This window comes from Saccostrea cucullata, unplaced genomic scaffold (genome assembly GCF_032062105.1).
Source record: "Saccostrea cucullata isolate Sc308-1 unplaced genomic scaffold, CSIRO_AGI_Scuc_v1 ctg807, whole genome shotgun sequence".
NCBI classification, from domain to species: Eukaryota; Metazoa; Mollusca; class Bivalvia; order Ostreida; family Ostreidae; genus Saccostrea; species Saccostrea cuccullata.
In genome coordinates this window covers 78,924-85,517 of record NW_026941481.1, presented here as the reverse complement: position 1 = coordinate 85,517, position 6,594 = coordinate 78,924, and positions in this window count along the sequence as shown.

Below are 6,594 nucleotides of genomic sequence, written 5' to 3'. Positions count from 1 at the left end.
ATTCCTATGATATTGCTGAGAATGCGTTTGTTCAATATTTAGAGAATTTTTTCTGACCTCTCCAAGTTTTTTGTCGAAATATGGGTTTTCCTGGAGTGAGGTATGTCTAATGCCTGAAATTGAATGATTAAAAACAATAAAATTTATTACATAGATTGGACCTTAAATCATAAAATGTTACTGATTGCATATTTCTGTCCCATCCTGCAGATTTTCAATCTGCACTGCCCGATGATAATTGTTTATTTACAGACAAATCACAGCTTTCTTGTACTTCAGAGGTTTTCAAAGATTTTCCCAATAAAGTATGATTCTCTGTCATCCTTGGATTTTCAGTACGACGTTGCATTCTCTTCGCTACGTAAAACAATCACTCAAATGCCGAATAGATTTTCATTGGTAAGAAATAAAGAACTGTATTGATAATTAATAATTGTAATTGTGGAATGCTTCTTACAATTCGTAGTCTAACTTTATTTCAACCATTATTATATCTAGTTTATTTGGCCAATAAGTGTGATTTTTATTTAAAATTCTATCCACTGTACTCTTTGTAGTCGGTGCAATTTAGACGAGTACCAGTCTGAAAGTCTGTTTTTTTTATCACAGAATTAATACACAATTTTGTTTCTTACGACAAGAATAAAATTGATTTTTAGCTTTCAGGGCAAAATTTTCAAATTTATAATCATGGCAGGTCACTTGTATATTTCATAACTATGTTTCTATTCCATGCTTTGATCATTGCTCATAATGGCCCCTTCCTATCCCAGGGCTCATGACTTGAACTTGAATACACTATCTATGGATGATTTCATTTCAATTAGTGTACATGGCTTCACTTTTTTGTATTGTTTTATAAACTTTGAGATTGAATACTGTTCATTATCTCTATATCTTCCTTTTCCTTATAAGATTTCAAAAGTTTTTTTCCTAGATACTGTAGATCATTTAATTTTCGCGACACCTTATTTTCGCGAGATAGTCATTGACTCTTGATAAGCGAGACAAAATTTTCACGAATTGTGGTTATTGCTCTATATAATCTTATGGAATACTATTATATGCGAGAATTAAATTTTTGCGAGCACACTGTCTCGCTTAATTACGCGAAAATAAAGTTCTCCCGAATAAAAAGTGATTTACAGTATATATATTGAAAAAGAAGAAAATATAAACGTACTAGCTATATTTAATTTTTCTCCACTTTTTTCTGTGATCATTCTTGTTCCTTTGTCTTTTTCATACAATAATGAAAAGACCGGTGTTGTTCCTTTGCCTCTATTATATCTTAATGAAAAGATATCTGCCATTTGTTCCTCGTCATCAGGGAAATCACTTCCTGTCTTCTCTTCCTCAAAAGGAACTATGGATTCTAAGTAAAACAATTATATAATAAACGCATGTAATACAACACCAAATTTTACTTTGTATGAACTTATATTTATTACTAATGAATACCGGTAGTAAATTTTCACTTTATATGGAATGTGGGGGGGGGGGGGGGCATGGGCCACATACTTCACCTGGGATTGATGACTGTTCCTAAGCTTCACAATTAATGACTTAACATGATGGATAAAACAAAATCAGCAGAAAAGGTACATGCATCCTTAACATGACTTACTAAAATAGCATTTACCTTGGTCAACCAGTAATTCAAGCTTTGATATTTGCTCATAATGGCCCCACCCTTTCCCTGGGCTCATGATTTGAACTTGAATAGACTACCTTTGGATATTTCCTTATCAATTGCTGTTCTTAGCTTCTCTTTTCCTTATAAGATTTCAAAAATTTTTCCCTACATATGTAATGCAAAAGAAGAAAATATAAATAAACATACTAGCGATTTTGAACTTTTCTTCACTGCATCCTGCTATAGGTATTGTTCCTTTGCCTATTTTATTATATATTGATAATAAGTAAGGAACTGCCATTTGTTCGTGTCCATGTTCCTGTTGGTATGCAATAGATTTCAGCTTCAGGGGATCATCAGGGAAGTTACTTCCCGTCTTCTCTTCCTCACCAGGAACTATGTAAGTAAAACAATATATAATTAACAAATGTAATGCAACGCCAAAATTTTACTTTGCATGAACTGATTTTTTTTACCTAATGAATAGTAAATTCTCAGTTTATATGAAATGGCGAGGTGAAAAAAACGTCTTTCTTCAATGACTGGGATCAGGAGAGGGACAAAGTTTTGTAGCAGCTAAGACCGATAATTATCTCCAAGTTCTCTTATTCAACCTGTGGATTTTAAGAATGTCCGTAATGCCGCATAATTGATCCGTCGACCTGGGTACATGTGAATTGCCGTATTTGGAAGACCCCTCCCCAACAATAAAAATCATAACGAAATGGAATAGACTTAATAAGAAAAGACATTTTGCGCTTACGGCATATATTATGAAAGATTCCTTTCTCACATGTTTTATCATTTTATATAATATAGATACAATATACACAATGCAATAAAAGAAAAGTCACAATTATTGTTCGAATTTCCTTAAAATTTGTAATGAAAAGTGAGAAGAAATAGAATATTGATTAATCCTAAAAATTCGTACAGTGTACAAATCTGCGAACAGGGTAATAAAAAAACAACATAGACCCTTAACAAGAGGCCCATGGGCCACATCGCTCACCTGAGTAGCTTTTACCATGCTGTTCTTTACCAAATTCCCCCCTTGTAATACATATTGTGACCCAACCCTACCACATGGGTCATAATTTGGACAATTTAAAATCTACACTACACACAGATGCTTCCACATAAGTTTCAGCTTTTCTGGCCCAGTTCACTAGTTCATGTGAAGATGATTTTTAAAGTATTTTTCTATATAATTCAATTAAAAACTTGTGTTCCCTATTAAGAACCTGCCCTACCCCTGGGGGTCATGATTTGATCAATTTAGAATTTACACTACTCTCGGATTCTTCCACTGGCCCAGTGGTTCTTAAGAAGAAGATTTTCAAAGTTTTTTATTATATATTTCTATGTAAAACTTTGGTTCCCTATTGTGGCCCCGCCCTACCCCCTGAGGTCATGACTTGAAGAACTTTAGAATTTAAAACTACCCCAGGATGCTTCCACATAAGTTTCAGCTTTTCTGGCCCAGTGGTTCTTGAAAAGATTTTTTTAAGACCCCATCCTTTTTTGTCTATTCTTGATTACCTCCCCTGTGAAGGGACTTGGCCCTTGATTTTAACAATTTTCCCCTTTACCCAATGATGCTTTGTACCAAGTTTGCTCAGAATTGGCCCAGTGGTTTTTGTAAAGAAGTCGAAAATGTGAAAAGTTTACAGACGGACATACGGACGGACGACGGAGAAAATATGATCAGAAAAGCTCAATTGAGACTTCCGCTCTGGTGAGCTAAAATGTTGAATATTTTGGACACCATTGTCGCCAGAAAAACAAATATTCCAATCGTGATAAATCATAGTCCCTCAATAAATGGAATCTTTATTTCAATTTTCAGTCACAATTATATAATTGATGATTTCTTTTACTGGCTATTAAAAGATGTTGATTTGGTGACTGATTAATTCATTTTTTTTTTTAATAATTTTACATTTTTTTAGTATGAAACTATAATCTTATAATTTTTTCTCCAAAAGACATTAAAGAAAACGTTAAGTTTACTTACTTTATATTTAAAGTTTAAAAAATTTTTGAGCAGTTTCGCTCAAAATAAGGTAATGAAAGTCAAATGGTGCCCCTGATGACCAAAGTCAGACTTCCTTTGTAATGCAACATTTTTAGGGATTTTTGACATTCTGAGCATTAGGGGTCTCCAGATAAGTAACATTAGTGCAGTAAAACTCGGTTATTTAAGGAATCACTATCTAGTTAGGAGACTATGCCAGGACATCAACAACAAGAGGCCCAAGGGACTTGAATCGCTCTTCTGATAAATTGTACAACCTATCACTTGTATTTGAAGCCTCTAACCCTAAGTATCCTAAGACCAAAGTTGCACCACCTGACAAAGTTTGATGATTCTTAGCCAATAAGGACTACTTCTTGGTCTACATTCTTGGAAAACCCAAAATGCATCAACTTACACAGTTTGATTATTCTAAGCCAATAAATACCTAAGATACTTAAATATAGCCATAAAATGTCGAAAGTAGGTCACTGTGACCTACTTTTTGGTCGACATTCTCCGAAAACCCAAGATGCATCAACTGACAAAGTTTGATGATTCTAAGCCAATAAGTATCAGAGATACTTTAATATAGCCATAAAATGTTGAAAGTAGGTCACCATGACCTACATTTTAGTCTACATTTTCAGAGTCCAAAGATGCATCTGCTGACTAAGTTTGATGATTCTAAGCCAATAAATACCTAAGATACTTAAATATAGCCATAAAATGTCGAAAGTAGGTCACTGTGACCTAATTTTTGGTCGTCACTCTCCTAAAACCCAAGATGCATACACAGTTTGATGATTCTAAGCCAATAAGTACCGGAAATACTTAAATATAGCCATAAAATGTCAAAAGTAGGTCACCATTACCTAATTTTTGGTCGTCACTCTCCGAAAACCCAAGATGCATCAACTGACAAAGTTTGATGATTCTAAGCCAATAAATACCGGAGATACTTAAATATAGCCATAAAATGTCGAAAGTAGGTCACTGTGACCTAATTTTTGGTCGTCACTCTCCTAAAACCCAAGATGCATCAACTCACAAAGTTTGATGATTCTAAGCCAATTTGTACAGGAAATACTTAAATATAGCCATAAAATGTCAAAAGTAGGTCACTATGACCTAATTTTTGGTCGTCACTCTCATAAAACCCAAGATGCATCAACTGACAAAGTTTGATGATTCTAAGCCAATAAGTACCGGAGATACTTAAATATAGCCTAAAAATGTCAAAAGTAGGTCACCATGACCTAATTTTTGGTCGTCACTCTCCGAAAACCCAAGATGCATCAACTCACAAAGTTTGATGATTCTAAGCCAATAAATACCTAAGATACCTAAATATAGCCATAAAATGTCGAAAGTAGGTCACCGTGACCTACATTTTGGTCGACATTTTTCAGAGTCCCAAGATGCATCTCCTGACCAAGCTTGATGATTGTAGGTCTGAAGGTAATCAAAAAATGCCTTTTAAACAATTTGAAAACATATGCCTGCAAAATTCTAAAAGTAGGTCACAGTGACCTACTTTTTCTTAAATATGTTTTAAGGTCCCAAGATGCAGCAACTTACAAGATTTGATGATTCTAACCCTTTCAGTCCCTGAAATAATGGGATTAAATGTTTTAAAAAGGTTAAGTCATAAAGTTCAAAAAGTAGGTCACGGTGACCTATTTTTAGGTTGACGTTGTTCAAGGACCCAAGATGCATCAACTGACTAAGTTTCATGATCATAGGCCTTAAAGTGTCCAAAATATGCCTTCAAATCAATTTGAAAACAAATGCCCGCAAAATTAAAAAAGTAGGTCACCGTGACCTACTTTTGAGTTCACATGATGTGAAGTCCTAAGATGCATCAACTCACAAGATTTGATGATCCTAGCCCTTATAGTAAGCAAAATATAAACATTTTTATTAATTGTAAATTTAGGTCAACTTCAAAGTGACCTTGAGGCCACGCCCTTTGCCCCAGGGTCATGCCTTGAACAATTTTAAATCTTCAACATATCCTGATCCTTGTATGTAAGTTTGGTGAAAATCTGTCTGGCGGTTCTGGAGAAGAAGATTTTTTAGCAACTAGTACTTTTGGTTTTGTTTTCCTGATTATCTCCCCTTGTTTTTGGGTCCCAACCCTTATTTTAGTATAAATGGTAGCCCTTGGGCCAAGGATACCCTGTGGCAAATTTGGTACTGATTGGCCAAAGGGTTCTTGAGTTATGGCCCATATTCTAAAAAGTTAACGCACACCGCACACCGCACAAATGGCCATAGCATTAGCTCTTTGAGCCTTTGGCTCAGAAGAGCTAATAATGGGCAACATGGGATAATTTGCATAACGAAATTATCCCATGTTTCCCACTTATGTTGATATTCCTGGCATAGTCTCCTAACAGTTATTCCTTATCTTTCTATTTTTACTTGAAATAACAATCTGTAAATAAATCGAAATACCGTAGATTTGAAATGCACGAGGAATTCCATGTTATTTTCCGTTGCCCCGCCCCATGACGTCAAATTTTACTATAAAAAGTAGTCCCATACAACCCAAAACAAATTTAATGATTATTTAGTTACTGTTGTCAAATATCAACATTTATAAAATAAACAAAAGAATTTGATATTATGATCGAAGCAATCTTTTTAACTTTAACTATATATGTGACCTAGATTTAGGTTGTCGGAAGCACGAACACGTGTATAGGCCCTAGTTCACTTCTCCGCCGTCATATTTAATGCAATGTTGCAGTTGATGAAACGGGAGTTGGTCAGCATGATCAGGAATCAGAATTGTGTGGATGCTAAAATAACAGAAGACGTTTAATTGCGTCGGATGGAAATGACTTGGGGACAATGTCTGTATCGGATGATGGAGTGTAGATTGATTCGCAGCATTGTTAAGGCTTGAATAAGGAGGCGGGGCCTAATCTATACG